A 10,035-nucleotide genomic window follows, 5' to 3' on the forward strand; every position below is an offset into this window, starting at 1 on the left:
AAAACATCCAGCTGGTTGTGGGTTGATCTCAGTACTAGAGAGGTGAAGGCAAATGAATTTCTGTGAGTTCGAGGCCAGCCTGGTCTCCATAACAAGTTCAAGGACAGCTAGAGCTACATAGACCTTGTCTCCAAAAACAACAACAAACAAATAAATAAATAAAGTACTAAACACATAAGAAAACTCGGCCTTGCCAATCCTGCCACGACTGCCGAGGACGCTTTCTTGGAACCCTTAATTTAATTACACTTGTAAACCTGTCGTATCCTTCTTTCTCTTGAGACATTTCCTTAATGCGTTTGGTGGTGGTGTCTGAAGAAATGGCAATAGAAGCACCTTTTGGCTTCAGCTCTCTGTGAACAACTGGGAAGAGAACAGTTTGGTACCAAACACAGGTCCTCAACTTGAGCGGGAAGATTCGAGGTGACATGCTGTCCCATCGAGTGTTTCTGTTGAACACACATTTCGTCCCCCCTTTCTAAGAGTGGATCCTTCCAGTCTGAACCCCCTGAGGAAGCCATTCAAAGGACGAAATTCAAACAAAAGTGGGAGTTGGAAACGAGTGCCACCCAGTGGTGAAAAAGCAAGCTACATGAAATTTCTTGGTGTGAAACTCTGCGTATCCTCAACAAAACCTAGTGGGAAATCCAGCTGGCTGGGTTTGATATAATGTTAGCAATTACTTTCATCCATACAGGCCCCAGGTATTCCCGGAAGCACAGTATACCGATAGGTTGTATACTAGATTTTCTCTATTTGGTCGTTGTTGGATGATCAACTGGCGGGTCTTGGATAGCTTTTTAAAGCTGGTTTAGGGAAACAAGTTGCACTGGTGTTCTGCTGTCTAGAACCACTTTCCCTCTCTCTCTCTCTCTCTCTCTCTCTCTCTCTCTCTCGCTCTCTCTCTCTCTCTCTCTCTCTCTCTCTCTCTCTCTCTCTCTCACTGAAGCACCAGCAGCGGGAGTTATTTTCTAATTCCGATAGCTGGAAAAAATCACCGATTGCCCTGGTTTCATGCTAAGGGCATGACCTTTAGCCAAAGCCACTCACTGGACCCATGGATTCCGGTATGTAAAGGGAACTGTAGGGGGGCTGGAGAGACAGCTCAGTAGTTAAGAGCATTGACTGTCCTTCCAAAGGACTTGGGTTCAATTCCCAGCACCCACAGGACAGCTCACAACTCCCATTCCAGGGCATCCTCACGCTGACATATATGCACATAAAATAGATCCTTTTTAAAAGAAGAAAAGACAAATATTAACATAGCAGGAGATGATTTTCTTTTCAAGACAGGGTTTCTCTGTGTAACAGCTCTGGCTGTTCTGGAACTCACTTTGTAAACCAGGCTGTAGTGAGATACACCCCACACCCATGCCTCTGAACTAGCAAACACCACCCTAAAACCGATTTGGGACTATAAGGCTCGAGACAACTCCCAACTAGCTAGCTACAGTGGTGCACCTTCTTATTACACTCTGGCCAGAGCTTCCGATAAAAACTTCAGTCAAGCATCTCCCACCACACAGAGACCAGGTACAAATGTTACAGTTAGTCCACTCAAGACTTCTGTTACTCTAATTCTTTTTTCCTACAGGATCCCATGGAGTTATCATTGTCCCATTTCAGCAGAAAGTAATTCTATGAATACAACAACACCTTTCCCTACTGTTGACATTAAGGGGTAATATACACCTGCATAGGGTTGGTTTTTAGTTGTTTAGGGTTGGGTATGGGAGGAGGTGTTCAGACTCGGGCATTTCCTTTAGAGAAGTTTAGAGTATGGGGGCTGGAGAGATGGCTCAGAGGTTAAGAGCACTAGCTGCTCTTCCAGAGGTCCTGAGTTCTATTTCCAGAAACCACATGGTGGTTCACAACCATCTGTAATGTGATCTGGTGCCCTCTTCTGATCTGCAGGGATACATGCAGACAGAACACTATATACATAATAAATAAATAAATATTTTTTAAAAAAAAAGTTTAGAGTGTGGATGGGAAAGGTATGGTTAGGATGGGATATAAGTAGACTAACATATCTTCTTGTGAATTATCTTAGTAATTATTAGTTATAGACAACTAACATTGTTATAGATTCTCATATAATGTAACTTGTGTATAATTGAGTTTGTATTCCTTTCTTGGATAATTTGTATATTTTATTTTGTTGTATTGTGTAAGGTCTTCTTTTGTTTACAATGTTTTGTACACAAACATCCTTATCATATTCTATGTATGCATGCTTTTACATATGTTTAGGATATTTTGTATATTGGTACAATTTAAGATTTTTGTTTGTTTGTTTTTCGAGACAGGGTTTCTCTGTGGCTTTGGACCCTGTCCTGGAACTTGTAGACCAGGCTGGTCTCGAACTCACAGAGATCCGACTGCCTCTGCCTCCCGAGTGCTGGGATTAAAGGCGTGCACCATCAATGTCCAGCAATTTAAGATATTTTTATCATGTTGCACTATATAGTTCTACCTCTGGTCAAGACATTTCTATTCTACCTCTATTTTAGAGATTCACATATGTGTTTATATACAATTATATTGCTGAAATTTTGGTCCTTGCTAAATTATTTTAGAAAGTGTCAGCCATTGTACTACTAGGTTCCCAAGAATTACAGATATTTTCAGCCACATTTCTTATATCTACTAGATTAGCCAGACACAGATTTTGATCTTCAAACATTTCATAGACCTACAGAACAAGGCATTTAAATGTCTTAAAATTAGTACTCGGTCGATATGAGACACAATTGCTCCTGACAGCACCAAGTTATTCCCTGGAAAATGTTGGGCAAGGATGTCACTCCTTCTGGAGTCCATTCTCTCTTTGGCTAATGGCCTCTTGGGCTGGTTGCCCCTATGCTGCTGTGAGACCTTGGGTGTCTGTCCAGGTAACCTGCTTTTTCTGTCTTCACTGCACCTTTGGAAGTTGCTCGCCTGAACTTCCTGCCTACCCTAGTATTGTTATCCTCCTTCTCAGGTCTCTGATGAGGTTGAAGATTAGACTGTCACAATTACTGTTTTCTCTTCCTAGATAGAAATGTTAGGTACAAGACTTAAGCTTTCCAGCTTAGGACAGCTCTATAGTAATCTCTGTTATGCCTTTACCCTAGGACTGGGTATATAGTTCTTGCCATTTGCTCCAGTTGCTCTAGTCCTAGGTATGCTTGTTCTTATTTTTCCTTCTCCTTGTGTATACTTGATATTTGCTATCTTTGTATATAGTTTCATATCACTGACCACACCCAAGTGGGCATGGTCACAGGTGAGGATGTGAAGGAGGACAGGACTAGATCTGGGGTGCAGACCCCCGAGCTCTCTCTTGCTGCTGGTCAGGTCACAGGGAGCAGCTGGGAGGATCCTTGGAGCTGGAACCTGTGGCAGCCTCTTGTGTAAGTGTAATCTCTCTGAATAAACTTCATCTAGTGACTCTTGATTCCCACGTGACACCGGGCTGTCTTGGAACTCACAGAGATCCACCTGCCTCTGCCTCATGAGTGCTGGGATTAAAGGTGCGCATCACCATGCTCATTGAGGAGACAATCTTTTTATTTATTTATTTATTTGTTTGTTTTTTTGAGACAGGGTTTCTCTGTGGCTTTGGAGGCTGTCCTGGAACTCGCTTGGTAGTCCAGGCTGGTCTCGAACTCACAGAGATCTGTCTGCCTCTGCCTCCCGAGTGCTGGGATTAAAGGCGTGCGCTACCAATGCCCGGCTGAGGAGACGATCTTTTTTTAAAGATTTATTTATTATGGGCTGGAGAGGTGGCTCAGAGGTTAAGAGCGTTGACTGCTCTTCCAGAGGTCCAGAGTTCAATTCCCAGCAACCACACAGTGGCTCACAGCCATCCATAATGAGATCTCGTGTACTCTTCTGGCATGCAGACATACATGTTGTATTCATAATAAATAAATAAATCTTTTTTTTTTTTTGGTTTTACGAGACAGGGTTTCTCTGTTTTGGAGGCTGTCGGTCCAGCCTGGCCTCGAACTCACAGAGATCCACCTGCCTCTGCCTCCCGAGTGCTGGGATTAAAGGCGTGCGTCACCAACGCCCGGCAATAAATACATCTTTTTTAAAAAGATGTATTTATTATGTATACAGTGTTCTGTCTGCAGAACTCTACTACTGAGCTATACCCAGTCATTTTTTTTCATTTTCTTTTCTGTTTTCCAAGACAGGGTGTAACTATGTAGCCCTCGTTATCCTAAAATTCACTGTGTAGACCAAGCTGATCTCTAACTCACAGAGATCTACCTGCCTCTGCCTCCCACATGCTGGGAAATATGGCATACATATTTCATTATTTCTAAAAAGCTTCTTTTCATTAGGCTGTATACACATACACACAGATGTGTATATATGTATATCTATCTTCTCCCTCCCTCCCTCCCTCCCTCTCTTCCTCCCTTCCTCCCTTCATTCCTTCCTTCCTGACAGGGTCCCACATTGCCCAGACTGGCCTTGAACTCACTATGATACTGAAGATAACCTTGAACCCTTGATCCTCCTGCTGCCTCTTCCTCCTGAGTGCTGGGACTACAGGCCTGCCACTCCTGCCCTTTGTATCCTTTATAACCAGCAATAGGCAGAAGTAAAGTGTTTCCCCGAGTTTTATGAGCTGTTTAAACAAGTTATTAAACCTGAGGAGGGAACTGTAAGGACCCTTGATTAGATCTGGTTGATTGCAAGTGCAGGGGGCGGCCTGAAGGGGGCAGTCTGGTGGGGCTGCACACTTCACTTGTGGAGCCTGGCTAACCAGGTAGTTCACAAGGACAGAGTTGCAGGGTACCCAGCTGGTGTCTGGAGAGATGGAGAACTGGCTGTGTCAAAAGTCTCACGCCAGTATCTGAAGTGTTGTGAGTAAAAACGGTTCAGAGAGCCCTTAGGGAACTGTCCTGTGTTGGGGCTTAGATCCCATAAAACTGCCACGTAACAATTTACCCTTCTCATGGGAAGCATATGGGATTAACAGACTGTGACAATGGGCTTTTATTTTTCCACAATATTTTAACTTTTATCTGTTAAAAGGCTTCCAAGACCAAAGAAAGCAACTCTAGGAAAGTAATTTATATAAAATTTTATTTGATCTGACACTTGATCTTTAAAGTTCAATGGCTTCAAATGGGAAGACATATAAGGGAAGTCATACAATTTTATTATGGAAAATTGCAAACATATCAGACCTGGAGGGAATGGTATAATAAGTCTCCTGACCCTATCACAGCTTCAACAACGATCAACATTCTATTGCTCTAATTTATATGCTGTCTTCCCACCACCACTTTTAAATTTTTTGCTGGAAGTTTTTGTTTTGTTTTTGAGACAAGGTTTTGCTACATGGCCCTAGCAATGCTGTAACTTGCTACGTAGACCAGGCTGGTCTGAATTCATAGAGGTCCACCTGCCTTTATATCTGTAATTAAAAGCGTGTGCCCCCCAATTCTGGAAAAATATGTGCCTATTTATGATGTTTGTATTTGTGTATTTTTATAATGTTTCATTTAACTTAGACATATGCTTTCTCGCACATTTTTTCATATTTCAGACCAATGAGTTATCTTTCTGTTGAACATGTTAACAATATAGATTCAGAAAAAAAAGACCAAAGCCCATATGATCGTTAGACTCCTCAGATTCTTCTCTTTGCTCCTGTTTCTCAGCTGGGCCAGCAGTGAACAGCAGGGAAGATGGGGCGTGACCGTCCCCTTGCCTGCCTCCCTCCAGCTGCTGGGGCAGGTCCACCAGTGTCTGCAAAGGAGGCTTCCAGTGCTGACATAGGCCAGGGCTTTTGCAAACAAGCAGGTGGAAAAGGCTCACCATTGGCACCAGCTGCTTTAATGAGGGTATTGACCTTGTCCTCTGTGAGTGCCACCCCATCACTGTGCAGGAAGAGGGTTGAGTAGGAGCAGGCAAACAGGACAGTGGTTGGGAGGGCCTCCTCATCCCAGGCTAGTAAGGGCCTCAGAAAAACTGGACATTGTGGTGGCATCTCAGGAAACGCCACTTGTTATCTTTTGTTCTGGAAAAGATTTTTAAACTTTTCTCTAGCCCACCGGAATATGCATTAACAGCACAGGATTGTCACCTACGCAACATCAGAATTCCTTCCTTCCACAAACGAACTGATAGCCACCTGTGATGGCTTAGTGTCATATTGTCACACTGTCAGTGTGCTAGGACCTAGCATCACCAAGGAGATAAGCCTCCAGGCATGCCTGTGACGGGAACAAACCCAGGATAGAGTATCTAAAATAAAGCATAATTTCTGAGCACGAGAAAATACTGGTAGGTGCCGGCATCCTGTCTCCTGTGGTGTGCCACACGAAGCTGCTTTGCTCATAGATGCCTGGCTGCATTTCTGATACCCACGCCCGCATGACCAGATCCCACTACATCACGAGCAAAGCCAGTTTCTAGTTTTAGGATTATTGGACCAATTATAAATTTGTTCCTTCAGCAGGGTGGTGATGGCTCATGCCTTTAATCCCAGCACTCAGGAGGCAGAGGCAGGGGGATCTCTGTGAGTTCGAGGCCAGCCTGGTCTACAGAGCTAGTTCCAGGACAACCAGGGCTGTTACACAGAGAAACCCTGTCTCAAAAAGAAAATCAATAAGTAAAAAATTTCATTCCTTCAGCCTGAGGGCGGGTGCAGTGTAAGTAATGTCTGACTAGTTCTTGGTGATGGTCTTAAGAAGGAAGAACTGGAAAGGGCTCAGTGGGTAGAATGCTTGCCTAGAGTGCACAAAGCCTTGGCTTATAACCCGGCATCACATAGCACCCTCCACGGTGATGCCTGCCTGTAATCCCAGGTGTGCAAGAGGCGATGTGGGGAGGGTCAGAAGATCAGGGTCATCCCCCCATTGCTGAGTGAATTGGAGGCCAGCTTAAGCTACACAGGACTCTGTCCAAGAGAAGAGAAGAGCAAAGCCCCTTGACCTTCATCTTTGTTTTTGGTGAGACTTTAATTTCCACCCCTTTTTGTGGCATGAAATCAAGCAGTGTTGTTTGTGGGGGAGATGGACTCCTGGAATAGGGCCTTCCAGAAGACAGGTTGCCTGTCAAATTCTCCATTGCATTTTTACACAAATAAGTTTCAAAGGATAGTAACTGTTCTTGCTTCATTTAAAGATATTTAATGGCAGTGACTTTAATGTCTAGCCATTTAATACGATGTCTCCTTTTAAATTCTGAAGGAAAAAGATCCCTCTAGCCCACTATAGTCTCTTTTTACTCAGTGGTGTTTTTTTTTTTTCCCTAGAAATAAGGTTTTTGGGTGTACGTGTTTTCTCTGTTGCTACATAATACGATTATGTACTTTCAATTTTATTTTATCAGTGTGATTAATTAGATTGATGGGTTTCCTAATACTGAACTATCCTTAAGGATCTGACATAAATTCTCTTTTTAGGTTTGTTCTTAGGCCCTTAATAGTTTTTGTTGCTATTGTGAATAGAATCTTATTTCCCATTACATTTTCTAATTGGCTATTGCTGGTATATAGAAAAGCTATTGATTTTTGTACATTGATCTTGTATGTAGTCACCTTGTTGAATTCTCTTATTAGTGGTAATAGTTTGTCGATTGATTTTCTTAGGCTTTTCTGTACCCGGGAAAGCAACGCCTGCAAACCGAAGCTTCCCTCATATGTGATGCCCGAGCCTCTTACCAGTATCCTTCTCTGAAGGAATTAACAGAACACCTGGTGCCATTTTGAGCAGTAGGGATGGCCGAGGCCAGATCTGCCTGGTTTCTAACTCTAGCTGGAGGGCGTGTAATGTTCCCTGTCTCATCAGAGGACAGCTGTTCCCTTTCCAGTTTGTTGGGAGATTTCTTTTCTCCCATCAGTGGGAGTTGAATTTATCAAGACAGTCATTTTATGTTAAATTTATGCAACAAATAAGTTGATCTGTGGTGTGTGTGTGTGTGTGTGTGTGTGTGTGTGTGTGTGTGTGTGTGTGTGGTACTGGGGATTGAGCTAAACTTAGGTCCTAATGTTTTGCACAGCAAGCACATTTAACTTCACTTAAATGTTTTTGTTTTACTGAGGATTGAACCAAGTGCCTTGCAAACATTGGACAACACATACTTTCGATGCTCTATCCCTAGCCCTCTTTTCACTCTTCTGAATTTTGAGACAGGGTCTCACTAGACTTCCCAGGCTGGTCTCGATGTTGGTACCACAGAAAGGCCTGGAATTTGCCATTCTCCTGCCTCAGATTCACTAGTAACTCAGTTTACAGGCCTGGGTCACCTGTGTGTGTGTGTGTGTGTGTGTGTGTGTGTGTGTGTGTGTGTGTGTGTGTGTAAGCATGTTTCACTGTGTAGCACAAGATTTCCTGGAAATCAGCCTCCAGAGTGCTAGAATCACAGTTGTGGGTCACTGTGCCAGGCTTCCATTTGTGTCTCAGTGATGAATCACCCTGGCATTAGTGGAATATGTCCTCTTTAGCTTTGTCGGGTTGTTCTTTTAATACACTTCTTCGTTTGATTTGTTCACATTTTATTTAGGCTTTTGCTTCGTGGTTTGAATTGATTTATGCACTCTTTTCCTCTTCCTGATACTGTCTGGCTTTGGTTTCAAGAAATGGAAGGAGAATGGTCTGGGTGACTGTCTATCTCTTCTCAGTGTTTTACACAGTTAGCACAATGTGGAAATCCTTTGTTCTTCCAAGGTGTTCTTTTCTTTTCTAATCTCTGATATTGACATTGAGTGTTCTACTTTCTCAGGTTGAAACGAGAACACTTTCTGATTTATTTTATTGAGTGTGTGTACATGCATGTGCAGTGTCCTCACAGGCCAGAAGAGGACATCAGAGCCCGTGGATCTGAAGTTACAGGCTGTCTTGAGAAGCTTGAACTAGATGCTAGGAACCAAATTTGGTCCTCTGCAAAAGCGGTGGGTGCTCTTAACCAATGAGCCAGCCTCGTTTATCTGCCTGTCTATTATTTATCCCTCCCCACTTTCTCTGTTTGTCTTTCTGTCTTGAGATGGAATTAAAGGTGAGTACTACCACCACCCAGTTTAACATTTAAATATTTTAGGTGCTCTAAAAGTTAATTTATACCAGGCAGTTGTGGTGATATATTATTTATGATTTATTAAAGTCTTCCTGAGGATTCAGAATCAGAAGTCAGCCACAAGCTATGGAGGTCAAGTGGTAGTGATACACACCTTTAATCCCAGCAGCCATAGATTTAGGAGGTGGTGATACACACCTTTAATCCTAGGACTCATTAGTAAGAGGTAGACGGATCTCTGTTGAGCTTGAAGCTTGAACCCCAATATCTGTCTCTGGGTGTTTTATTTATTGTGCTACAGGCAGTGGTGGCTCACATATTTAATCCCAGCACTCTGCCAGTTCAAGGCCAACCTGGTCTACAGAGCAAGTTCTTTCTGTCTCGAAAAACCAAAAAAGAGAAAATAGGCGGATAATTGTTAAGGAAGTTGAAGTATTACTTAAACTCCCTTGTCAGAACAAAACAAGGTTCTCAGGTGACTCCTAAATATTAACAAAATACACGTATATGTGGGCTGTGGGGAAAGAAGCTGGGCAGGGAGAGGGAGGCAGAGAGGGTGGAGAGATAGATGGATGGAGAGATAGGGTTGCACCATCACTCTCTTGGCAGCTGGAGAAGCAAATTTAACTCTGCTCTGAAAGCTTAGTACAATGGTGTTGCTGGTATACAGAGACACTTAATGAGCAGAGGCAATTACCACTATTAATCCAGTTAATTAAAAAAAAATAATGTCCCCGACACTGTGCTAATGTTTTACATGGGTTATTGGTATTTTGTTTAAGTAGTTACTGCTACAGTTTCATTTTGTAAACGAAGAAGTATTTTTTTGAAACGGGCTTTGAGAAATTAAGTGACTTTCCAATGTCACAGAGCTTTTCTTTTCAGCCCAAGATACAACGGAGCGAGACAGAAGGTAAATGTTTGAGAAGCAAGCAGCGCGCACTCGTGAGAGCACAGCAGGCGAGCAACTCAGTGAGCCCAGCAGCTTACACGCTGGATTGCCAGCCGGCT

Source organism: Mesocricetus auratus, unplaced genomic scaffold, assembly GCF_017639785.1.
Source record: "Mesocricetus auratus isolate SY011 unplaced genomic scaffold, BCM_Maur_2.0 Super-Scaffold_100014, whole genome shotgun sequence".
NCBI lineage: Eukaryota > Metazoa > Chordata > Mammalia > Rodentia > Cricetidae > Mesocricetus > Mesocricetus auratus.